The sequence below is a fragment of the Monodelphis domestica genome, chromosome 3 (genome assembly GCF_027887165.1).
Source record: "Monodelphis domestica isolate mMonDom1 chromosome 3, mMonDom1.pri, whole genome shotgun sequence".
NCBI lineage: Eukaryota > Metazoa > Chordata > Mammalia > Didelphimorphia > Didelphidae > Monodelphis > Monodelphis domestica.
Window position 1 is genome coordinate 526,600,199 of NC_077229.1, and position 26,127 is coordinate 526,626,325.

Consider the following 26,127-nt stretch of genomic DNA (forward strand, 5'->3'; position numbering starts at 1 on the left):
CCAAAGTTACAAACTCCTTCCAATCAGTCAGCAGGCAGCTAACTGGTCTGCTTTATTCCTAAGCACTGCAGCTATCCTGAAAGTCACCCTGGTGAGCATTCCAAGCTTTCTTTTCTATTTAGGGTTGAAGTCCAGCCTCCCCTTATCTCACAAGGCAGGGACTGTGCCTCTCATTGTATTCTAAACTGGACATTGCTGATCACAAGCATTTTAGAAATAGAAGTGAAGTTCCATGCAACTATTTCACATGAAAATGGGCACTTTAAAGTACCATCATAAAATGAGTAGTCCTATTCTGGAAAGATAAATAGAATGTCCCAAGGTCGAAGGCAGCCAGGCAGTCAATAACTGTGTGCTAGAACAGCCTCAGCTCTTGAGAAGCTCACGATCCAATGGGGGAGACAGCCTTCAAAGAACTATGGGCCAATGCACTACATATAGACAACACTGGAACTAACTGACAAAGGGATGGGACCAGAAGGAAAAGGATCAGGTAAGGCTTCCTGTGAAGGTATGAATTTAGTTGAGACTTGAAGGAAGTTAGGGAAGTCAAAAGGTAGAGTCATCAGGCACAGGGGAAATTAGTGAAAATATCTTGGATCAGAAGATGGCGTGTATTGTTGGAGGAACAGCAAGGAAGTCACTTTCAAAGAATCTAACAGTAAACGTTAAGAAGATGGGGAAAGAGTTGAAAATGAGAGAAGACTGGAAACATAGATGAGTGTTAGATTTTGGAGGGCTTCAAACATCAAAGAGAGTATTTTTTAATTAATTCTACAGGTAATAAGGAGCCATTTAAGTTTATCCACTGGTAAGGTGATATGGTCAGACAAGAACTTTAGAAAGATCATTTTGACAGCTGAGTAGAGAATTGGGTGGAGTGGGAAGAAATCTGTGGCAGGAGAGAAATTGGTTTACTATTTTAATAGTTTTGGAGTGAAGTGAGGATAGTCTGCACCAGAATGGTTGCAATGTTAGAGGAGACAAGGGGATGTATACAAGAGATGTTACAAAGGTAAAATCAACAGATCTTGAGAACAGATTGGTTATGGGTGATGAGAGGGAGAGAGAGAGAGAGAGAGAGACAGAGAGAGAGAGACAGAGAGAGACAGAGAGAGACAGAGACAGAGACAGAGATAGGGGGGGGAGTCAACAATAATAGCTAGGTTGAAGTTGGTAACTGCCTTCAATAGTAATAAGGACGTTTGGAAGAAGGTTGGGTAGCAAAAGATAATGAGTTCAGTTTGGAGTATGTTCAGTTTAAGATGTTTATAGGACATTCATTTCAAGATGTCCAATAGGTCATTAGAGATGCAGATCTGAAGATTTCTGCAAAACAGAGAGATTAATGCTAGATAAATAGATTTAAGGATCATCAATTTAGCTATAACTGAATAAGGTCCAATAGATATAGAAAATAGCTAACATTTATATAGCTCTTACTATGTGGCACTGTGCTAAGCACTTTACAATTAGTATCTCATTTGATACTCTGAACAACACTGGGAGGTAGGAGCTATTATTATCCCCATTTTCCAGTGAGGAAACTGAGGCAGAAAAAGACCAAGTGAATTGTTCAGGGTCATATAGCTACTAAATGTCTGAGACTGGACTTTAATTCAGGTCTTCATGACTTTAGGCCTGGAGTTCTCTCCACCATACCACCCAGATAACCAATAGATATATAATATGCATATGGGTGCATACACTTACATACACATACTTTTGTTTGCATGTATATGCAGTTTTTTGCAATTGGAAGCAAAATGGGCATCTATCAGTTGGAGAATTGTTAAGTAAACTATGGTGTACTAATGTAATTTAATATTATTGCATCAAAAGAAAGGATTCGAGAAGCACAGGATGATGGAGTAGCAGAATAATTTGTATGATGATTCCAATAATGTGAAGGGAAAAAAACCACTGAAAAACCTTTATAATTATTACCAATGAAATGCCTAATCATAAATTCATAGGGCTGATAGTGAAACATGTCTCCCACCTCTCAGCAATTAGCTTGACTGTATTTTTTGTTCAGTGGAAGACAAGGAAACATTGGTGAGGAACAGTCATGTAAAAATAAGGCATGCCTCTCACTTGGTACCTGATACTCAATTACTAGGGCAAATCACCTCTCCTCCCTGGGCTTTCATTTCTTCAACTATAAAAGGAGATGCTTAGACGTCTTCCTGGTCTAGATCTATGATCCGAAGAACAAATGTCAATGGAGCACTCTAACTATAAATAAAAATATAAGTATGCAAGTATGACAATGAATCAAAATATGCTAAGTATACCTTTTAAAGTTTCTATGTAGTTAGTCAATTTTTAAGAATTTAATTTGCCAAGTTTCAGATTCCCATGTCACTCTACATCTACTGTTAAGATCATATCTTACTTTCCAATAAAAAATGGTAAGCTGACTATTCAAAGTACTTGCTCAGGGATAGTGAGGCTGCTCTGTGGCTAGAGAACCAGTTCTGGAGACAGAAGATTCTGGGTCCAGACACTTCCTAGTTGTGTGACCCTAGACAGGTCCCTTGGCCCCAGTTGGCTAACCTTCATCTCTCTTCTGCTTTGGAACCAATACTTATTATTGATTCTAAGATAGAAGGTAAATATTTTTTTAATAAAGTATTTACTCAACAATTTCATTAACCAACTCCACAGTAATTTCAAAATAATAGAAATTCAGTCTAACCAAAGAATATTTATTAAGATTTAAATTTTTAGAAAACTGGACTTAATAAAATTAACTGATAGGTAAATTTTAAAAATTGTTATTATACCAAATGCTTGACAGAATTCACATATTCAGAAAAATCAACTACCTATAAAAAGTACAAGATAAAGGAAAATATAAAATTCAACCTTATCAAGTACAACATACATTCATTAAATGTCTACTGCATGTAATTTACTGTACGGAGAATGGTCATTATTGAATTCTAGAAGAGGATAACCAATAATAACTTTGCATAGATCCCAAAGAGACACCTTGTAAAAGAAGGCAACTATGTTTAGTCACCATATTAAAAACAAAGTCCGATGAACAGGCTTGTCTATCTCTTTACTACCACATAACCCAAGTCTTTCATATTGCTTTTCTCATCAGAAAAAAATTACAAATGAAGGAATTACTTTAAGACCTACTTCTCAACTCTAGAGTCCGAGGTCCTGTGTTTTTACTAAGTTTCTGCCAATTATTGTCTGTGAAACTAGGCAGATTATTTATATCGGGGCCCAGTTTCGTGATTTGTAACATGAAGATAAAGAATTGGATGACCTTTAATGTTTGGTCCAGTTACGAAGTCCTCTGAGATTTATCACTTGGCAGCTGGGATGACTCATTGCTTAAGACCCTTCTCTCCACTTCCCCGATTTTCCCACATTCATGCCTATCTAGTTCAGCCATTCCCCCACATTATACTTTCGGGGACTCCTGCATCATTGTTAAGCTCTCCTTAACTCTAAATCCCTTCTCTCACTCTCTACCTTCTACTCACAAGGACTTACTTAACTTTCTCTAAAGACACTTCACCCTCGATTGCCTTTTCTAATGCTGACCGTGCCTTTAACACGCCCAGGAAAACTTGGGATACTACTGCTCATGACTGTAATTTCAGGCCCTCCTCCCTCTGTTATCACCTTCTAGCAATTTTGATACCCCGACATCATAAATGGCAGCCTCCATGTTACTCTTAGCATATGGATATTCTACTAATCTGTTCAATCCCAGTAAAATTCAAGTTTACAGAGGAGAAGGACCACAATATTTTGTTTATGTGGCTAGCATCATAAGCAACATCTTTAGGAAGCTCATATGCTACCAAGAAGATAAGGACATAAAAAGTGTCAGATTTTAAGTGAACAAGAAATTTAGGGACAAAATACTTAAATAAAAATGGAAATTCAAAGCTATAAATGACATATTAAATGGCATTCATATATATTAGTGAGAGGCGATTAGGTTCTAAAAATCATACTTTTAAAAGGATTAAGTGTCAGGTTTCTTTAAAGAGTTAATGCCCCTAAATATATTACAAATATATTTACATATAATTAATATATTTATGTATTTAATATAATTAAAATATATTTGATATAATTAATATATAATTATATAATTATAATTATACATATAATTAATACATTTATAGTAATCCTATTTCATATTATTAATATATTTATTATATAATTAATACAATTATTACTAATATATTCATATATCAATAGAATTTGGTTATATATTTATATGTTTTACATGATTAATTATATGCATAATTAATTATATGCATAATTAATTAATATGTAATTAATAAAATTTTATTTTGTCAAATAATTTTCAACAAAATGCATGATCTTGTGGAACAAGCACCCACAACTTCTTTTATGTTCTAACCTGTTCTTACACTCACAACTAAATCTTCCATGAATTATATTATCATATAACTCTAAAAGCCTAAAACCTTAGTTCTTAATATAACACTGTTGATTTTTTCAAAGGGCTATGCCAACTCACAGAAGAGATAATTCCAAGCCCCTATGGCAACAGAGGAGTCCTTAGCACTCAGTTGTTCAGTACACAAATAAAGAAGAAAATGCTTATGCAATCATTAAGTGCTTTTTCTATAAATACAGCCATTTCCTGATACTTGTGCAAATAAATCTGTTTTAAAAGCAATCTCGACGTCTTTGCCCAGTTGCTTTTAGCACTATTATTTGAACAGAAGCATTAGAAAAATCAACATTTCATTTTAACCTTAATCATTTCTCTTACACTTTTTGGCATTATTGTGACTCTTTCTCCCTTCATCAAATCTTTCCAGCACTGCCCTTTTCCTCCCTACTTCCCAATACACATAGTTTGATTTTTTAAACAATAGAATCCCTGGAAATTTGGTAAAATGCATTTATATAGATTGGTGGGTACTTTATTAAATGCTTTCTATCATGAAAATGATGCTCCTCTGAATGACCCTACTAAAGCACTCCTCTGAAGCTTCATTATCAAATGGAAGGTGACCTTGATTTTTCCATTTCTATGGTAGAGGATCACAAGCTTTGGCAGGTCCTACCAAGCGGAAAAAGGCTTCTAACATAGTTCTGGCCACCATCTGTAATCTGTTTTCTGAGCACCAGCCTAGATAAGTGTGGAAAGAGTCTCACCAGAGGATGTTTCCCAGTGACTTTTTGTTGTTATATATGACCTATGCAACTGGCAAAAGCATAAAACAATATTTAATCTCATGATTTTCCTCTTCCTCAATGATGATAACACAACAGTGGAAGGGAGAGGGTATGCTAGGAATGTGACAGTTCTTAGACTTTGATAAGGATGAATTAAACTGTTAGTGCTCTATCAGATCTTTGTTCAGTGATCAATAAATTTGCACACTAAATAATCTAGATTATGCCCATATTGACGTCATTGCAATAAATGAAACCAAAATATGTGACTGATAAAGATAGTAAGATGGATACATAAAATTAATGACAGGACACTTTCAAAGGTGAAGTCAAGATGGTGGAGTAAAGAAAGGAATTTACCGAGCCCTCACAATATTCCCTTCCTTAAAGTTAACTTTAAAATAACATCATGAATCAAATTCTGGAGTGTCAAATTAAAAAAAAAAGTTAGAATGAAACATTCTATTGGCTCAAAACAACTTAGGAGGTTGAAAAGAGAAATCCGTGACACAAGGATAGACACTGGCTAGGAGTCTACAAGGTTAAAATACTAGTGGTAGAACCAAGTGGTAGTGATAGAAGTAGCAGCAGCTTTAGAAACTCTAAAGCCAGAGATGATAAGGGGGTCTAAGAAATGGTTAGAAAGAGAGATTACAAGGGATCTCAATTGGATGCAAGGGCAGACTGTATTTGGTAAATCTATTACTTAGAGCTACTTTGGGGCAATACTTCAAAGATGGAGAGGAGTATTTTTGATTAAGAAGGAGTGGGAGTTGTGAGGAGCAGTATTGCACTAGGTCACAAAGGATCAGGAACCCTGAGGAACATAATTTCTGTTGCCCAGGGATCAGGAGCCCTTTCTGGGTAAGAACCAGGTTTCAGATCAAGACAATAATTTGGAAACATCAAAAAATCCCAACCCCACAGATATAGTGCTGAAAACAGCAGGGTGAAAAAGCCTAAAGCTTGAGCAGCACCCTTCCCCACTGCCCATACCAGGAACAGAGGCCATTTCTAATATAGAATTTAATGTCAAGAAATAGACTGGAAAAGTGAACAAACAAAAAAAGAATTTGACCATGAAAAATCTATTATAGTGACAGATGAGATCAAGACACAAATTCAGAAGATAATGAAGTTAAAATAGCAACAAGAAAAGCATCAAAAAATAAAAATTAAATTGGATATAATTTCTATATGAATTCATGGAAAAGCTAAAAAATGTCAAAATAACATAAGAATAGCAGAAGAAAAATTAGGTAAAGAAATGAAAGCAAAGGAAGAAAAATATTAAAATCTTAACAGCTCAATAATAGAGGTATGAATATGTGCATACACACACAGAGAAGATAACAAACAAAAACCAAAATTGGTCAAATGGAAAAAGAGGGGCAAAACTTCATTGATACAACAATTTCTTAAAAAGCAGAATTGGCCAAATGAAAAAAAGAAGTACAAAATCTTAGTGAAGAAAATAATTTCTTAAGAATTAGAATTAAGCAAAAGTGAAAGCAAAAGACTCCACAAGACATCAAGAAACAGTAAAACAAGTTCAAAATAATGATAAAAATGGAAGAAAATGTGAACTATGTCATCAGAAAAACGTGTCCTGAAAAATAGATCAAGTAAAGATCATTTAGGAATTATTACAGGAGATAGCTAAGTAGCTCAGTGGACTGAAAGCCATGCCTAGAGATGGGAGGATCTGGATTGAAATTTGGCCTTAGATACTTCCTAGCAGGGAAGCTGTGATCTTAGGCAAATTGCTTAACCTACATTGCCTAGCCCTCCCTGCTCTCCTGCCTTGAAATCCATACTTAGTATTAATTCTAAGACAAAAGTAAACACTTAAAAAATATTAATGTAGTTCTTGAAAGTTCTGGTTTTAAAAAGAACCTAGACTCCATTTTAAAGAAATTATCAAAGAGAACTGGCCCAATATCCTAGAACCAGAAGGTAAAATAGAAATTGAAAGAAACCACCTAACACCACCTGAAGAAAAATCCCAAAATAAAATTCCAGGAATATTATAGATAAATTTCAGCATCCCAGTTGAAAGGAAAAAAAAATACTTTGAAGAGGCAGAAAGAAACCATTCAAATACCGTTGAGCCACAGTCAAGATCATGCAAAATTCTACAGCTATTATTTTAAAGTATAGGGATTGGATTATGATATCCTAGAAGTCAAAAGAGCTGGAATTACAATCAACAAAATCTTCCCAGCAAAATTTCAAGTGGAAAAATGGGCATTTGATGAAATAAAGGGCTTTCATTCATTCATTTTAGATGCAAATACCAGAGCTGAATAGAAAAATCTGACTTGAGAGCAGGTAGTTGGCTCAGTGGATTGAGAACCAGGCCCAGAGACAGGAGGTACTAGGTTCATATTTGGCCACAGACACTTCCAAGTTGGGTGACCCTGGTCAAGTTACTTAGCCCCTATTGCCCAGCCCTTACCACTCTTCTGCCCTAGAACCAATTAACATTATTGATTCTAAGACAGAAGTAAGGGTTAAAAAAAAAGAAAGAAAAAAATAAGATTTTCAAATATGAATCAAACAAAGCATAAAGTGATAAACATGAAAGAGAAAAAATAAGAAGTTTCATAAAGTTTAACTTTACTTTGCTATAAAGGACGATGATAAATAGAATGTCTAAGAATTACATTATTATTATTTTTTAAACCCTTACCTTCTGTCTTGGAGTCAATACTGTGCGTTGGTTCCAAGGCAGAAGAGTGGTAAGGGCTAGGCAATGGGGGTCAAGTGACTTGCCCAGGGTCACACTAAGAATTATATTATTGTTAAGGCAATTAGGAAGAGTATATGAAAAGAATATGTAGAAGTGAGTCCATTATGTTTGGATGATGTTAAAAAAAAAGAATAGGTATAAAAGAGGGATGCCCTGGGAAAAGAGAGAAGAGGAAAAATGGGAGAGATTATTTTATATAAAAAAGAGACATGCAAGAAAAAGTTTTTACAGTGGAGGAAAAAATGTTATAAGGTGGGAAGTGCTTGAACCTCACTCATATCTAAGTTGGATCATAAAAGGTAAATTTATACACACACACACACACAGATTTAATTGATAATAGAAATTTATCTTATCCAATAGTTAAAAATGAGAAAAGGGTAAGAAAAAGAGGCAGGGGAAATATAAAAAAAGGAAAATGATTTAAGTGAGGCAAAGCAGACTTTTGAGGAACACAGGATAAAAAGAGAGAGAAGGAAAAACAGAAAAACACAGAATACAGAAAAATATACAGTTAGTAATCTTAAACATGAACATAAATGGGATGAACTCATCCATAAAATTGAAGCAGATCGTAGAATGAATTAGAAACCAGAATCCAACAACATATTGTTTACAAGAAACACACTAGAAATAGAGAGACATACACATTGTTAAAATAAGGGACTAGAGCAGAATGCTTCAACTGAAATTTAAAAAAGGCAAAGTGGAAGTCACGATATCAGACAAAATTAAAAGGGAAAATAGACCTATAAATGTATATATAAATGTGTAAAATAAATATAAAACATATAGTCAGGAAAAACTAAAAGGCACCATTAGTATCAATACAAAACATGTATGCTCCAAATGGAATAGAATCCAAATTCTTAAAGTAATAGTAAAATAGATTGTAGGAGGAAATAGATAGTAAAATTGTACTAGTGGGGAAAATCGATTTTCCCTTTTTAGAGACAGGTAAATCTAACCTTAAGATAAATAAGAATCAAATAAAGAAGTTGAATAAAATCTTACAAAAGATAAATATGATAGGAGGCAGAGTCAAGATGGTGGCTTAGAGGCAGTGAAAGTTCAGGCTTCTGAAGGCCCTTCCATACTGATTAATAACTAAATGCCCCTAGATGACTGAAAACCAGAATTAACAACAGGACAGAGCAAAGGAACCCTCCTGCTGGACTTAACTTAAAAGGTACACCCCCAACCCCAAGTCTGAATTCAAGAACTACATGAATCAAACAAAAAATAAATAAGAAAGAGGTAAGATAAGTGAATGAAATCTTAGAAAAAATAGGGTTAGTAGATATGTGGAGAAAAGTAAATAGGGACAAAAACGAATACACCTTCTTTTCGGCAGTACATGGTACATTCACAAAAATTGACTATGTATTAGGGCATAAAAACTTTGCAAACAAGTGCAAAAGAGCAGAAATAATAAATGCAACCTTCTCAGATCACAATATAAAGAAAATAATACTTAGTAAGGGTACATGGAAAGGAAAACCAAAAATTAATTGGAAATTAAATAATACGATTCACCAGAATTGGTTAGTTAAAGAACAAATCATAGAAACAATAACTTCATTGAAGAAACTGATAATGATTAGATACCCTTTCAAAATCTATGGGATGCAGCCAAAGCAGTACTCAGGGGGAAATTTATATCCTTGAGTTCATATATTAACAAATTAGAGAGGGCAGAGGTCAATGAATTGGGCATGCAAATTTAAAAAAATAGAAAGTGAACAAATTAAAAATCCTCATATAAAGACTAAATTAGAGATCCTAAAAATCAAAGGAGAAAGTAATAAAATTGAAAGTCAAAGAACCATTGATTTAATAAATAAGACTAGAAGCTGGTACTTTGAAAAAAAGAAATAAAATAGACAAAGTACTGGTCAATCTCATTTAAAAAAAGGAAAGAAGAAAACCAAATTTACAGTATCCAAAATGAAAAGGGAGACCTCACCTCTAATGAAGAGGAAATTAAGGCAATCATTAAAAATTAATATGCTCAACTATTAGGCAAAAATATGGCAATATAGGTGATATGGATAACTATTTACAAAAATTTAAATTGCTAGACTAACAGAGGAAGAAATAGCATACATAAACAATCCCATATCAGAAAAAAAAAATTGAACAAGCCATCAAAGAACTCCCTAAGAAAAAATCCCCAGGTCCAAATGGATTCACAAATGAATTCTATCAAACATTCAAAGAACAACTAATCCCAAAATTATAAAAACTATTTGACAGAATAAACAAAGAAGGAATTCTACCAAATTCCTTTTACAACATAAATATGGTACTGATTCCAAAGCCAGGCAGGTCAAAAACAAAGAAAGAAAACTATAGACCAATCTCCTTACTGAATATAAATGATAAATTTTAAATAGGATACTAGCAAAAACACTCCATCAAGTGATCATGAGGGTTATCCAGTTGAACAGGTAGGATTAATACCAGGAATGCAAGGATGGTTCAATAATAGGAAAATCATCCACATAATTGACTATATTAACAAGCAAACCAACAAAAATCACATGATTATTTCAATAGATGCAGAAAAAGCCTTTGACAAAATACAACACTCATTCCTATTGAAAACACTAGAAAGTATAGGAATAGAAGGGTCTTTCCCAAAAATAATAAACAGTATATATCTAAAACCATCAGCAAACATCATTTGCAATGGGGATAAACTAGAAGCCTTCCCAATAAGATCAGGAGTGAAACAAGGATGCCCATTATCACCTCTATTATTTAACATTGTACTAGAAACACTAGCTGTAGCAATTAGAGAAGAAAAAAAATTGAAGGTATTAAAATAGGCAATGAGGTGGCAAAGCTATCACTCTGTGGAGATGCTATGATGGTCTACTTGAAGAATCCTAGAGAATCAACCAAGAAGCTAGTGGAAATAATCAACAACTTTAGCAAAATCGCAGGATACAAAATAAACCTGCATAAGTCATCAGCATTTCTATATATCTCCAACCCAGTTCAGCAGCAAGAATTAGAAAGAGAAATTGCATTTAAAATCACCATAGACAATATAAAATACTTAGGAATCTAGCTGCTGAGACAAACACAGGAACTATATGAACACAACTACAAAACACTCTCCACACAATTAAAACTAGATCTAAACAATTGGAAAAACATTGATTGCACATGGGCAGGATGAGTTAACATAATAAAAATGACAATCCTACCCAAATTAATTTACTTATTTAGTGCTATATTTAATAGTGCCCATTTAACAACCAAAATTTTTTTTATTAAATTAGAAAAAAAAACATTAACAAAATTCATTTGGAAGAACAAAAGATCAAAAATATCCAGGGATATCATAAAAAAATGCAAAGGAAGGAGACCTTGCAGCCCCAGATCTCAAACTATACTATAAAGCAGTGGTCATCAAAAGAATTTGGTACTGGCTAATAGACAAAAAGGAGGATCAATGGAATAGACTTGGAGTAAGTGTCCTCAGCAAGACAAGATCCCAGCTTTTGGGACAAAAATCCACTATTTGATAAAAACTGCTGGAAAATTTTGAAGACAGTATGGGAGAGATTAGGTTTGGATCAACATCTCACACCCTAAACCAAGATAAATTCAGAATGGGTGAATGATTTGAATATAAAGAAGAAAACTATAAGCAAATTAGGTGAACACGGAATAGTATACATGTCAGATCTTTGGGAAAGTAAAGACTTTAAAACCAAGCAAGAGCTAGAAAAAAATCACAAAATGTAAAATCAATAATTTTGATTACATAAAATTAAAAAGTTTTTGTACAAACAAAACCAATGCAACCAAAATGAGAAGGGAAGCAACTAATTTTGAAACAATCTTCATAACAAAAACCTCTTACAAAGGCCTAATTATTCAAATTTATAAAGAGCTGAACCAATTGTACAAAAAATCAAGCCATTCTCCAATTTATAAATGGGCAAGGGACATGAATAGGCAATTTTCAGTCAAAGAAATCAAAACCATTAATAAGCACATGAAAAAGTGTTCTAAATCTCTTATAATCAGAGAGATGCAAATGAAAACAATTCTGAGATATCACCTCACTCCTAGCAGATTGGCTAACATAACAGCAATGGAAAGTAATGAATGCTGGTGGGGATGTGGCAAAGTCGAAACATTAATGCATTACTGGTGGAGTGTGAATTAATCCAACCATTTTGGAGGGCAATTTGGAATTATGCCCAAAGGGTGCTAAAAGACGGTCTGCTCTTTGATCCAGCTATAGCACTTCTGGGTTTGTACCCCAAAGAGATAATAAGGGAAAAGACTTGTACAAGAATATTCATAGCTGTGCTCTTTGTGTTGGCAAAAAATTGGAAAAGGAGGGGATGCCCTTCAATTGGGGAATGGCTGAACAAATTGTGGTATATGTTGGTGATGGAATACTATTGTGCTCAATGGAATAAAGTGGAGGAATTCCATGGAAACTGGTATGACCTCCAGGAATTGATGCAGAGTGAAAGGAGCAGAATCAGGAGAACATTGTGCACAGAAACTGATACACTGTGGTACAATCGAATGTAATGGACTTCTCCATTAGTGGCAATGCAGTGAACCTGAACAACTCAGAGGGTTTTACGAGAAAGAACACTATCTACATTCAGAGGAAAAACTGTGGGAGCAAAAACACCGAAGAAAAACAACTACTTGAATACATGGGTCGAGGGGATACGGTTGGGATGTAGACTCTAAATGAACATCCTAATGCAAACACCAAGAAGATGGAAATACATTTTGATCAAGGACACATGTATTACCCAGTGAAATTGTACATCAGCTACAGGAAAGGTAGGGGTAGGGGAATGAGGAAAAAAATATAATTCTTGTAACCAAGAAATAATGTTATAAATTGACTAAATAAATTAATTTAAATAAAAAAAAGATTACATTGCTCACAGCATCAGCTTGATTTTGATCCATAATATGTTCTTCCCTGTGTTTTGTTGCTTTTATTATTTTGCTCATAGTTCTTTTTTTAAATAGCAATCTTTCACCAAATGGCCCACTCTATGGGATAAAAAGCATTTTCTAGTCTCTTTTTGACCTCTCTGTTGCTGGCATTAGGGTCTAGAATAAGTTTTAATTGTTTGCAAAATTTTTATTTGTTCAATATCTTTTTGCTTAAGAGATTCCTCTGTATTTTGTAGGTTTTTTCCAATTCTTGTTTTTCTTGTTCGTGTTCCCTATTACTGTCAAATAAGTAAGTAGCAGCATCTCTCCGTTCATTGATCATAATACTGTCATATTTGGGGAAATAATTCCTGAAGAAAATTTTTAGATGGGAGTTACAACCTCTCAGGAATTGTCTCCTGACATGAGCCACTGATTCTAATGAGTCTTGATTCAAACCCATGATGGATTCAAGGATTTCAGCCAGTCTGTCTATAAATGTTGCAGGATGTTCATCTTTTTCCTGACTCAAATTGTCAAATTTGCTCCAAGCATTGGGCTTGGAACAAAATGACTTGATTGCCTACAGGAGGTCTTTCCTGCATTTTCTAAGGTATGCCAAGCTTGTTGGGTTTGCAAAATCAAAGTCTTCCCTTTCCTCCACTGTAGGCCAACTTGTCAGGGATGTGTCTTGGCTGGTCTTATCAATAAACTGCCTATGCTCATGAGGGCTAAATAATTCAGATAAAAGAAGGTCTGAATCTTTAAAAATCTAGTTGAATATTTTAAATGCCCTTTTTGGTTCCTTAAGATCTCTATAAGGTTTTGATAAAAATTTTGGGAATCTGCATTTTATTGAATCCGATTTCTGGGTAGAGAACAGTTTGTGGATCTTTAAATAACTAACACCAGCTATATCAGAAATTTTTAAAATGTCTCTTAATGACAGGATCTTCTTAGTTTCTGTATTATCTTTCCCCTCTGCCTTATTTAGTCCTTTGTTTTCTTTTCTTTGTCCTTATTCTCTGCATCTGCCAGTACTTTTGTGTTTTTCCCATTCTCTTCCTGAACCTGTCCTTTTCCCTGCTTGTCTAAGTATTCAGCACACATCTTTTTGACCAGTTGTTCCAAGGGGTCATCTAGTACGAAAATCTGGGCTGCCTTTTTGGGTGTAAAGAACTTGAGAATGTTTTTAATATATGTAAAGATTTGGATAGTTGCCATTGCAAATATGTAAATTTGGATGATTATTTGCTGTACAACTTTGTTTTCTGTAAAAGGCATTGTCATTATGAATGCTGTGGAGTTGACTATCAGTCCTATAGTTTCCATCACAACTCCAGTGAAGGTACTATACACAATGTTGTATATTCAATAACATGCTATGATAGCTAATACTGTTACCCCAAATAGTATTTGCAGCAGCATTTTTTTCTATTTGATCTATAGCCCATAGCCTGGGGTGGGTGCAGACTTTTCCTGGTGTGCCAAATTGTACTAGAGAGGAAAACTTGGTGAATGTAATGCGGAAATTTAAAGATGTTGCACCAGGAAATAAGCAAAAGAAAAGAGGCTGAATCTTGGGCCCTTCCCCTCTCCACTTCCTATTCTCTTCCCTCTAAGCAAGCCTAATGGAGATTTCCTTCACAGATGGTAAATTGATTCTTCTCTCTAGTAACAAAACCCTTTAGACTAAGTTATTTAGCTGAAGGATCTATTTATTCTTTGGGAAGAAGGAGATCAGGGTAGGGTTAGGAAAGAGGAGGAAAAGGATGTCCCTAAATCAGAATTGTAACACTGATTGAAGGCTTTGAAAAAATAAGTCTCTTCAACAGAAATAAATAAAATATTTTCTCAGAGAAAAGATGGGCAATAACTCTGCCAGGGTCTCTTCCAAGCAAGACTGACTATTCCTTCAGTTCATGGTGGAAGTAGTAAGGTAATGGCCAGAGAGGAGATGAAAGTATGTCCTCAACCACCTTCAGGCAGAAGAACAATGAAACCCAGGCAGTCGGGGATCCAATGCCCCTCTCTTTTTCAAACTTCCATGGACCTCTCTCTCTCCCATCCCCTGATGATCTCTGTGTTCCAATGTTCTGAGTTCTCCTTGCTTTGCAGATCCATTTTTCTGTCTTTGACCAAATTTCTTCAATTACCCTATCAATGGGCCATAGAGGCTATCTATTTCTTTTTCTTTTTACCCTTGTTCTCTTCATCTCTTTATCCAATCATAAATCTTTCGGGTGACATTCTTGACATCATGCGGGTCTTGCACTGGTTATATCCTACATTCCTGTTCATTCATATGTTGTATGTAGCCTTTCCATTCCTACTATCCATTTCTCCATTGCCCTCCTTGTGTCCTTCAGATATTTAGAAATCATGGCATTCCACTGCACACAGTCAGCATCACTATGAGAATAACGTTGAAAATGAGGCTGTGGTGACTGAAAGCATTGTTGTGTTCAGTTTTACAAAGGGAATAGTTTAATTTCCTACTCCTACATTTCACAAGGCCACTTTTAGTGGCCATTTTGCAGTGTATCTGCCAATGATATTCATAATGATGGGCCACAAGCATGGGCTCCCCATCCCCATCAGACAATATTTGTCATACACTTGATTTTTCATGTGTGGATAAAGTCACACTCTTTGGAGTAATTTGAAAGGCTCTGCAATATCCCCAGGTTTGATAGAATCAGCACAATGTCATTAGCAAAAGTAATATCTGAAAGACCCTCCCTCTTTCATTTGGGCTTTGTACCAAGTATCCTCCAAGACAGTTGCCAACACCTTTATGAAACAATAATATCTTTGTTCTATATCTTGTTTCACATTAATAATCAGAGTAATCCAAAAAGTCACTTCTGTTCTTATGTTTAAAAGCTATTGTAAAATTTTAACATCGGTGTAGGAAGTGCTTTAATGGAGAGTATTTACATTCTTTTTTCATTTTCCCCAGTTACAGGTAGAAACAGTTTCCAACATTTAAAAAATAATTTGGAGTCTCAAATTCTCCTCTCACCATAATTTCATATAGATTTTACATGTTCAATCATGTGGAATGTTTTTCCATATTAAACCTTTTGTGGAAGGAAATTTGAACAAAATAAGAAAGAAAGTGAAAAATGTTTGCTTTAGTCAGGATTCTGACTCCATCAGTTCTTTCTCTGGAAGCAGAGAACATTTTTTGTGCCCATTTTGAGTCTTTGGGGATAGTTTTGGATCACTGCAATGCTGAGAATTTTAGCTAAATTATTCAGAGCTGTTCATTGTACAGTATTTCTGTCATTGTGAAAATGTTCTCTTGATTCTACTGGTTTCATTCCTCCAGTTTGTGTAAATCTTCCCAGGTTTTTCTGAACTCCTCCTGCTTGTCATTTCTTATACCTTAAGAGTGGCCCATTATAATAATTTACCTTAGCTGTTCCCCGATTGATGGGTATCCCCTCACTTTCCAATTTTTTGTCCCCACAAAAAGAGTTGCTTTAAATATTTTTGCATATCTAAGCCCTTCCTATTTATGTTTTTTACCCTTTTAGGATACAAATCTAATAATGGCATTGCTACATCAAGGGGTATGTATAGTCCTTGGGGCATAGATCCAAATTGCTCTCCTGAATGGTTGAATCAGTTCACAACTTCCCAATCACTGGATTAATGTCTTCATTTTCCCATACCTCCCCCCAAGTTATGTCATTTTCCTTTTCTGTCATAATAGGCAATCTGGTAGGTGTGGGGTGGTACCAGAGTTGTTTCATTTGCATTTCTCTAATTAATGATTTAGCATTTTTGCAATTTTGCATGACTACAGAGTTTTAATTACTCTGTTCCACAACTATATGTTCATAACCTTCAACCATTTATCATTTGGGGAATGACTTGTATTCTTCTATACTCAACTCATTTCTCTATGTATTTGAGAAATGAGGCTTTTATTAAGAGACTTGCTGTAGAAAATGTTTGCACCATTATGATTTCTATGTATTACTTTCCTTTCTATTTCCCCCATTTAGTTTCTGACCACCACCTTCCCCACTTTGCCCTCTTTGCTATCAACCCCTCCATCCCTTCCCTTATACTCTTCCTTCCTTACTTTCCTGTATATGATGGATATATACTCAATTGATTGTGTATATTCTTCCCACATTGGGCCAATTCTTATAAGAGAAAGGTTTACATGCTCCCAACCCCATCTCCCCTATCTTCCTCTCCATCATAAAAGCTCTTTCATGCCTCTTATATGTGAGCTAATTTACCCCATTCTGTTTTTTTCCTTCACAATTCCCATTAAGAGCAATGCATTCCTCTTTCTCATGCCTTGGTTTTACTTTTTTAGATATCATCCCATCCTATTCAACTCACACCCTTGCCCTCTGTCTATGTATATTCCTTCTAAATGCCCTAATAATGATCAGTTATCTTATCTGTTACAAGAATCATCTTCCCATATTGGTACATACAGTTTAACCTTATTAAATGTCTTTTTATTTCTCTTTCCTATTTACGTTTTTATGCTTCTCTTGAGTCTTGAAATTGAGAATCAAATTTTCCATTTGGCTCTGGTCTTTGTAAAAGGAATATTTGAAAATTCTATATTTAATTGAATACTTATTTTTTCTCCTGAAGGATTATACACAGTTCTACAGAGTAAATGATTCTTGGTGGAAATCCTAGCTCCTTTACCCTCAGGAATATCATATTTTAGGGCCTTCCAATTGTTTACTGTAGAAGTCATTAATGATATTTGAATTATTTCATTTTGGATGCCTGCAATGTTTTCTTCTTGACCTGAGAAATCTAGAATTTATCTATAATATTCCTGGGTATTATCCTTTTAGTATCTCTTTCAAGAGGTGATCAGCAATTCTTTTCATTTCTATTTTGTCCTTTGATTCTAGAATATCAGAGTAGTTTTCATTGATAATTTCTTGAAAGATATCTAAGTTCCTAGGTTTTCTTATGGTTTTCAGGGAGTGCAATAATTCTTAGATTATCTTTCCTGGATTTATTTTCCAAGTTAGTTATTTTTCCTGTTAAATATTTTATGTTTTCTCCTATTTTTTATTCTTTTGACTTTGTTTGATTGTTTCTTTACATCTCATGCAGTCATTAGCTTCCACTTGCTCAATTCTCATGTTTAAAACATAATTTTCTTGAGTGAGCTTTTGTACCTCTTTTTTCATTTGGCCAATTCTACTTTTTAAAGACTTATTTTTCTCAATGAATGTGTACTTTTTCCCCCCCATATAGCCAATTCTGCTTAATTAATTAATTAACTAAGATATTAATTTCTGCAGCATTTTTGTGCCTCCTTTACCACACTGTTGAATCTTTATTCACAATTTTCTTGAATCACTCTTTTCTTTTCTCAATTTTTTGTCTACTTCTCTTATTTCATTTTTTAAATACTTTTTGAGCTTTTTCATTACTTCTTTTTCAGCTTAAGAGAAATTCCTGTTTTTCTTGGAGGCTTTGGATGCAGCAATATTGACTTCCCTATCTTCTTCTGAGTTTGTGTTTTCATTTTCTCCATCATCAAAATAACTTTCTAAGCTGAGTTTCTTTTATCCTGCACATTCATTTTCCAGCCCTTTTCTTTTCTTTTAACTTAGAAATTTGTTAAAGTTGGGCTCTGCAACTGTGGTGAAGGGAACATTGTTCCAAGTTTCATGTTCTTTGTGCAACTGCCTTCAGAGCTAGCTCTAAGCATCTATCTGCTTCCAGTTCTTCCAAGTTGGTATGATATAAGGAAAGCTGTGTTTAATAGTTTCCTAGCCTGTGCTCTGGTCAGTAACCACGGTTCCATCTGGGAACTGTGATCAGGTCCACCTGATCCCCTGTGGTCACAAAAGCTAATGTGTGTTAGTGATGCTCCTTAGCCTGAGACTCCGAATTAGATCTGTGACCAGGATCTGTGCATGAGCAATGTGACAAGAGTCTAGCAAAGGGATCCCTGTCATCTCCTTCTGGCACTTATCTGACTTCCCCCCACCCCAGCCTCATCATCTGTGCCTGAGAGCTCCAGATGCTTTTGCTGCTGCTCTACAGACTTGCTGCCATGGCTTGGCATGCTGCTTTGTATTCCACTTCCACTGTTGCAATAGATCTTTCATGCCAGCTTTCCAAGTTGTTTTGGGCTGAAAAAATATCTCACCCCATCTTTTTCTAGGTTATGCTGCTCCAGAATTCTTTTTGAAACATGATATCATAGTTTTTTGGAAGGTAATTTGTAGGGATCGGTTGGGTCTATGTACCTTCTCTGTTATCTTGACCACCCCAGAGAGCACTTTTATAGCCAAAAAATAGGCACAATGAGATTTTGAAATCTCTTGCTCTATACTGTAATCTGCCTACTCCCTTTCTGAAAACTTCACCAAGCTATTTTATATAAATTGTCATCATATATACTTTGTCCAGTCGGGAAAATAGCCATATGAGTACGTAGATGGTGGTGGGGAGCCAGGTAACACAAATGGCAGAGGTCTGACTGGAGTCAGGAAGATAGGAATTCAAATTTGGCCTTGGACACTTACTAGCTGTTTGAATCCGACTTAATCTTGGACAAATGGCACCTTCTTTGTAGGATTGTTGTGAAGATCCAATAATATTTGTAAACTGCTTAGCCCAGTTCCAAGCACAGACTAAGTGATCTATGTGTCCATTTTTACTATTACTACACATTGGCAAAATATCCAGTTTTTTTCAAACCTTTGGTACTTTATCCTCTTTTGCAAAACTTAACAATTACTTCTCCAAAGCTCCGAAAATTGCTTCCAGTACAGACTTCTTCTGCATATCCGTTAGCCTAATCCTTAAGTTCTCCCTGTTTTTATTTCTTCACTACCATTGCTATTTTCTAATACAACAATCCAATACTGTGCTATTAGAGTATCCACAGATGGGAAAAAGATATTATTTGCATGTTCTTCACCTCCTTCCCAATAGACAGATAGTAATTTCCTTGAGATTAAGGCTGTTTTTCCCCCTTTTCTTTGTATCCTGTCTCTAGCACAGTGGATAGCCCGGAGTGAGCACTTAAATGATTTTTGTCTTGATTTGATTTATTATAAAAATCTTTGCTGATCTCCATTTCCTGTACATTTGTCATCTTCTCTCTAGGTGTATCCTTAAATATTCTCAGAATACCTTTTTTTTTGGTGGAATTTTTCCCCAAATTTCCTATAGATTTGTTTTTCTCTCCAGTGCTTCTTGTTTTGTGAAGTCAAACTAATAACCTTGCATCATTCTCTTCCATAAAGTTTCACGAATAAATTTTATTTAAAATTGGTATTTTTCTTGGCTACCCTATCTTTCTACTTAGTAAGATCAAGGGTTTTCTAGCTAAAATGGTTTGTGTGTTCTTTTTTTTCTTCCCAACAATTTATCTGGAAATGATAATGTTTACATCCATGAATATTCTTTCATCCATTTCCCAGTTTTCAGTGTCAATATCTTATTTAAATAGATAAAAGTCAGAGTGCTTAGAACTGCAGGCCATATCATTATCTCATTTTTATTCTGCCCTGTGGTTGAGTATCTATTTTAATCTTTGTTCCTGTAAGACCTAAATCAACAATTGGTCATGTTCTGTTTGTTAGAAAGTAATCAATTTCTTAATTTTTGTTTGATGGTGCTATTTGGGGCTTACAGTGCCTCCAACCTCAAAACTCTCTCCTGGAAGAAAGCATTTATAATAGTATGAGACTGTGTAGTCTAGTGGAATATGGGTTATTTCATTCTGAACTCTATTTTCCAATGTGTTTTTTTCAAAATATTTGTGCTGAATTCATTAAGTGTTAAAGTCTGTTTTGATTTAATTAGGTCAAGCTATAGTACTAAAAAAACTATATGAACAGAGGCCAATCAACCTTTCTCAGTCTTAATTTTCTCATCTGTAAAATGAGGGCACAGAATTAAATAATCACTGAGATGCCTTCCAGCTCTACCATTATTTGATTCTGTAAATGTCTGACAAGCAGCAATGTAGGGTTTATAGAGCATTGATAAGCTAGTCTTGAGCAAACTACCAAGCAGGCCAGGTATATTCTTAGAGCAAATCATGTCCCTTTGTCTCAATCCTATCTCCCTTTCAGTTTCTTGTACCCTCCCAGGCCTCTGTATTAGGCATCCAATTATCAGGGTCACTAAATCATCAGACTGCAAACAACAATCAAGACTGGTCACTGCCATGATTTTTCCTCCCATGCCCTGACTCATTACCATAGTCTTATCCCTCATCTTACCCCCCCACTTGCTATCTGCCTTGCCAAGTATCTAAAGGGAAAATGCTAAGCTGGGGGAGAAATGTCTATTTGCCGCCTACTTTCATCAAAGCTAGAGCTCCCATTCTGTCTCGTCATCTTAACAATGGCCTCACATTTGCTCACAGCTTTGTTTTAAGATCTGGAAGTGACTCTCCTGCTCAGATTTGGAAATCAAATTTAAAGTAAGACCAGAAATCAAACGAGATCTTTAGATAGCCCTTAGAGCATCCTTTTGATTGTTTTACATAGGCTGTCACCAGATCTTTCTATACAACCAGGGGCATATAGAAATGATGTTCAATTTCTACTCAAATAATTAATGCAGGGACATCTATTAGTCACATAAAACAATTAGTGGAACTCCATAGCAAAATGGCACGTTATGGGTTTTCATATAGCTCAGGGTCCTCTTCCCTCCCAAATCTCATAATATCACAGGAAAGTTCAAGGAGAACACAGGGGCTGGACCAAAATGCAAGGATGTCTCCCATGACGACATATGATGTTGGAAAGAGGGTCACGAAGGAAGTCTGTGTTCTGAGCAGAAGAATATGTTATGGAGATCTAAGTGGCCATTTAATATCCTTAGCTGTGACTTATTAACCACTTGGGGAAAGAAATACAGTCTTTCTCAATAAGAGAGTTATTACGCCTTTCACAACCTCCATAACGGAAGAACACTACTGGCATGATCAAGGTATTAAAGTCCTCTCTGAAAGGAGAGACTATAACTCACGGCTACTTTCATTAGAGAGTGAGTTCCCAAGTATATGACCCTTCCTCAGCAAATTACAGCTTCTTACTTTAATGTGTTGCTACACCACTCTAACCAACAATTTAAAGCTGCCTAAATGATATGATTGAGTTTTAAAGGAGAAAGGAAGGGAAGGAATCTGTGCTAAGTGCTTCACAAATATTATCTCATTTGATCCTCACAACACTGGTAAATACAACAGTGTCCTCATTATACAGCGGAAGAAAATGAGGCAAAGTTTCAGTGACTTGCCCAAGGTCACACAGCTAGGCTGTGTATGGGGATTTGAACTTCCTGCCTCCAGGTCTGGCACTCTATCTATTACACCAGCTAGTAGCCTTAAAGAAAAATTACTTCATATTGCTCAATTAATAATCTTGAGCATATATCCAAGAGAAAGTTTGGGAACTTCAATCCCTTAGCACAGAATAGTAACATCTTCCAAAGCAGTCAATTAAAGTCATTAAACTGAAAAAGACTTCCTTATGATGTACATTCATTGGGAAATGCCTTCAACAAATGTGGGAAAACGAGTTTTTACACAGACTAATTCTCCTTCTGAATTAGCCCTATGTGGAGTAAAATTAAAAGATAGCCACTGAGGACTAGCTCAATTGCCTAGAACAACTAGTGAACAAAATGCCCTTGCTAGATCATGATTTAGAAGAAGGTCAACCCTAAGAAATGGAGAGAACATTAATTAAGTAAATACATATTATTGTATTAGCTATTCTTCCATGTTACATAAGGCCAATACATTGCATTGAATTTTTTTTTTTATTTCTTTGCAAAATCAGAAGAGGACGAACAAAACAAGACCAAAGACTCTATGGAGGCTTAAAAGATAGGTAACACTATGGGTTTTCTCACTGAGTCATATGATCAAGTTTTCATCTAGTAGCTTGGCTAAACAAAATGCCTCAGCAGCTGCGTCTGGGATTCGTCCCTTTCGGAGAGAGGATGTATTCCACTTTGGAAGAGTCCCAAGAAATCTATTAAAGTCCTAGATCAGGAGTCACCCAGGTCAGAGGACTTTAAATAATGTTGGTGCTAGGATGGGCTTGGCTGGCTGGACCACAGACTTGCCTTCAAGGGAAAACTTGTTTCCCTGCTTCATCCCAATTACCAATAACCTTCCCTTGATGCTTCTGATGACTACGTAGTGAATACCTTGAAGCAACAATGATAAAACCTGCCTGCTGTGGTGGGGGCAAGTCTTTGGATTTCCCTGCATTCTACCACAGAAAGACTCTTTCAAATTCTATCTTTTAAGAGGATGAATCAAATGTTTATGCTAAAATTTTTGTTTCATTAGATAGCCTTTACTCTCCTGCAATAATTTCTTTTAAAACGTGCTGAGGTATTCGTGTAAAATGGCAAAATAGTGGACTTTATGGTGACCATGAGGGATTTCTGTGAGAAAAGCACCAGAGGAACTATTATAGAAATGTGAGGCATCATCATGACAGTGGCCATCCCTTCTGGAGATCATGACTGGTGGACCCCTTCCAGTGACACACGTGCCTTGGTAATTCTTGGTGTACCCCTTGAGAAAGGGCTCTAGTCGGTCCCCACTTGATGTGTTGGAGTGGATTGGCCAGTGAGCAGAAAGCAGTTCCCATTTAGTGGACTTAGAAGTATACTCTTGCTCTCTTCTGAAAACTTACAGTCAATAGTACTAGATTGAAGTCATATATCTGATATTTTCTCCTTGGATAACAATGGACAAATCATTTAACCACCCTGAGCCCATTTCCTTATTTATAAAATTGGTATCATAGTTTTTCAATATCTCCTAGAGAAGGTAAAAATGGCTCACACACATTAGGGTGGTAAACACTAATGGGGTGATCAGTAAAATCTACAAAGATATGTGTGTGGTTCTTAGCACAGTCGCTTGCTTAGGAGGTTGGAGAAAACCAAAACAAGATAAAAATCAGAGTAATGTGCCCAAAGGAAAGGTGCTGCCATCTCCCTCTTCTCCATGTGATCTCTCGCATCTTTTCTAGGCTCTCTTTAGTCCAAACCCAATCCCAAATTATGTGATTTTTTTTTGAGCAAAAACTCCTCCAAATCCCAGATATCGGTGCAGGTTCAGACCATGATCACTCACCGAGTTAGACATGCATCACCTATCTCATAGTCTTAGTATGAAGATATTTTTTAACTTTGCAATGCTGTGTAAATGTGAGTTATTCTTATTGGTTTTGTTGTTTTTCTGTGTCTATTCTTGGAAAAATGTGTATACCATGATATAGGAACGTGGTCTTAACTACCTACCTATCAGATAACTAAGTGGAAACTGGGTGTAGCATTTATTTGTGCTGTAAAAATTAAAAATAAAGAAGATATTGCCCAACTTTACTAAAAGACTCAGGTTAGAAAAGAGTGAGACTCAGTCTACATATTTAGAAATTATAAAGTGGGTTCCTCTTGGCTGTGTGAGATTGGGCTGAACAGAGTATATATGTCTATAATGAAAAGGAAAATTTAAGTGCATATGAATTCAAGATATTAAACTAATTCTAATTTCATTTATGTATTTTCATATCTCGTATAAATCAGAACATTATTCCAACAAATCTATTTTACATCAGAATCATAATAGAAATAAAGAAACAGAAGAATAAGAGACTTCTGATGGTGAAATCTCAAAAAAGTAACACTGATTAAGTCAAGTTTTTTGTGGCCAGAACTGAATTCTGAAAACAAATTTTTTTCCTCCTCTCTTTCCTCCCACCAATTCAGCCCCAGTTTTGAAAATGAGTTATGAGAATGGGGGTGGGGGTGGAGGGGAGGTGTTGATCAGCATCACCCTCATTCAATTTGGTAACTAAAGCAATCAAATTGACGCAAGTGCAGAGAATAGAATTTGGCCCAAGTGGCACCTGTCACAGTGGTGGGTATGCGCCATGGCATCAGAGAACTCCAAAGAACTCTCCTGGTTGGTTTCCATGGATTAAGTCTGTCTCTGCATTTACTGAGGACTAAGAATCAGAGTGAATGTGGACCCTTTTCTGAAGAGCTGAACTTCTTCCAGGGCACTGAAGAGACAACTCACCCTTTTTGGCTTCTTTGGCTTTCCAGATGAGAATGCTTTCTTCCTAGACCAAGACAAAAAATGATGATTTGACTAGAAGTAAAAATAGATAGTTAACCATCTGCCTTGAGGTTCCTGGACTCCCATTTCTGGCCCTCTTTCACAGTTTGCTTGACTTTTCTTAGAATTCCTGAGAAGAGAATTTCCCAGTCATGGGGGTCACTTCTTGGATAATGGCAAATCTAAGAGTTCTCAAGTTCAAAGACTTTAACATGAGCCTCCTAGATGGAGATTTCTTCACAAGCCTGGTTCCTGAGCAAGGATGGATGCCAACATGGCTCTTGTCTTAGAAAGTCATGAATGCATGGAGTAAGGGGAAGGAAAGCGATCTGGACTGTATCAAATCTTTAATTATGCTGTTAGGTGGTCAGTAGGGACAATATCAAGGTAAACGGGAAGATGTTGTTCAGTAGCCTCACATTTTTTTTTTACTTACTAAGAAGAGTTAAATTGGTCAAGTATGCAATATTTCCATATTTATTTATGCTTTTCTTTGGATTTTTGTGCATTTTCCATGGAAGATGAAATTTAAAAAATTATATCCAATTCTTATAGTGTATGTTAAGTACCTGTAGATGTGACTCTACTACCTATATTTTGATAAACTGAGAAATAAGCCATTTTAAAGCCTTATTTTTATCATTTCAGCTGAGTAAAAGTCTGGGGGAGGCAAGAGGACCAAGGAGGAAACTGCTTCTTGTTGGGTCAGCATTCCCAGAAACAGATGCCTCTGCAGAATTAAAAGTCTTGGAAGCCCCTGGGCCACGTGAAGCAGTTTTTTTGTTTTGTGACCATTTGAAAGAGAAAAACAATACGGATGTAAAGAGAACGCTTTTCTCCATTTTGCAATAAAAGTATTTTGTCTATATCTTCATCTTGCCTGGCCACAATTTTGTTTTAAATTCGATGCGCCATGTTTTAGAATTCAGCATCATTCACCCCATTATTGACAAAATACAAAATATTTTAACGTAAGCTTCTCATTATTGTCTAAAGAGAATATACTTACATTTAAACTACCAAAATGGTGATTATGGCAGTAAGTCATTTGGATACATGATATGTGTTCATGTCCTTAAACTAACCATGACTTGGCTATAAATAATGCCGGGGAAATAAAAGAGGGATGAGACAT

The 26,127-nt window shown here is 35.6% G+C and overlaps 1 protein-coding gene and 1 long non-coding RNA gene across 17 annotated transcripts in view; one reads left to right on the plus strand and one right to left on the minus strand.

Moving 5' to 3' along the window:
- The window catches only part of PAM (peptidylglycine alpha-amidating monooxygenase), a 393,336-nt gene that overhangs the window by 340,839 nt on the left and 26,370 nt on the right, over positions 1 to 26,127 (minus strand). For 3 of the 16 annotated variants that reach the window (XM_056824980.1, XM_007486228.3, XM_056824994.1), the window contains exon 2: positions 24,954 to 24,996. The exons of the other annotated variants lie outside the window; for them this stretch is intronic. The gene's annotated coding sequence lies outside the window, so the exon portion shown is untranslated. The remainder of the gene's footprint in view (positions 1 to 24,953; positions 24,997 to 26,127) is intronic. 16 annotated transcript variants of the gene reach the window in all.
- Positions 168 to 25,862, plus strand: LOC103095575 (uncharacterized). Its single transcript, XR_463688.3, has 2 exons — positions 168 to 493; positions 25,641 to 25,862. It is a non-coding gene; the product is annotated as an uncharacterized LOC103095575 (long non-coding RNA).